We start from the raw sequence: 1,186 nt of genomic DNA on the forward strand, positions 1-1,186 counted from the left end.
CTGAGTGTCGGAGGGCTTCAGGCCAATCAGCTCCAGAGCCTGGACACAACCACACACACAGATCGATACACAGCTCACATGGTGCAAACACACACTGACAAACAGCCGCTGACCAATGAGAAGAGAGTATCGGCTCATGAATTGGTTCAGCTGACACTGTTGTGTCGTGATGAAGTACACAAACACATTTTGTGTTTTGTTTGGATTTGGGAACAAAAAGGTTTTTCCTCGGTTCCCATGAAGCTGAATGATGTTCGTGGCGTTCCCGTCAGCGTGCAGGGAAATCATCACCTCATGCTGCCGCACTGAGGACTCGATAGTTTCTGTGCAGATTTACGTGTTTGGTTTTTTTCTTGCCTCCTGGTTGGTTCATCCTGCTGACTCTGCTGTTTCAACGTCAGCGTGAAGCGTTCAAAGGTGCGACTCACAAACACTCACCTGCTCCAACCTTTCTATCTTAAGGCGGCAGCTGTCGCTGAGGGAGCTCTTCCTCTGAGGAGGCTGACTGCTCGGAGACTCTGGAAGCAGAGGAACACACACGGTTACTGCAAAGACACAAAACAACTACAAACAACAAATGCTGATGAAACACACACACACACAGAAAACAGGGAGAGAATGACACGAAACACGTAACAGTCCACAAAGACACAAAAGAAAACTCAAAAACGGAATAAAAATACACAAAATATCCACAAATCAACTACAAAATGATGCAAAATGACCAGAAATTGTGACAGAGAGATGCAACAATCACAAAATGTTCAAAAATAATTACAAAAAATATTTAAATAAACAACATGAATGAACCATGAGGAGCCAACGAGTATAAGAATCACGTTTACCACCACAAAACCAGGAAATTTGAATTTGAAACGATCGTGTAACACCATTCATCGATACAAATTTAAAGGTCGGTGCACTTAAACAAGGAGGTAACAATCTCAAAGAAATCATGAAGTCACTTTAAATATTGAAAGAATTAATGAGATAGTAAGTAAATGCAAGTTCTGCCTAAATTCTGTGTATTTTACAGGAAAACAGACACGAATTTAAATCACTTTTTATTCACTGTGCAGTTTCATGGTAATTTTGCAGAAAACCATCTTCCTGCATCTTGTTCTCTCTGTGCTGCGGCTGTTTGATGGAGCAGGTTTTATGTTCTGTTGTCCTTTTCTTTTAGTCT

The sequence above is a fragment of the Pundamilia nyererei genome, unplaced genomic scaffold (assembly GCF_000239375.1).
Source record: "Pundamilia nyererei isolate P.nyererei 1_Seehausen unplaced genomic scaffold, PunNye1.0 scaffold00379, whole genome shotgun sequence".
In the NCBI taxonomy this organism is placed as follows: domain Eukaryota; kingdom Metazoa; phylum Chordata; class Actinopteri; order Cichliformes; family Cichlidae; genus Pundamilia; species Pundamilia nyererei.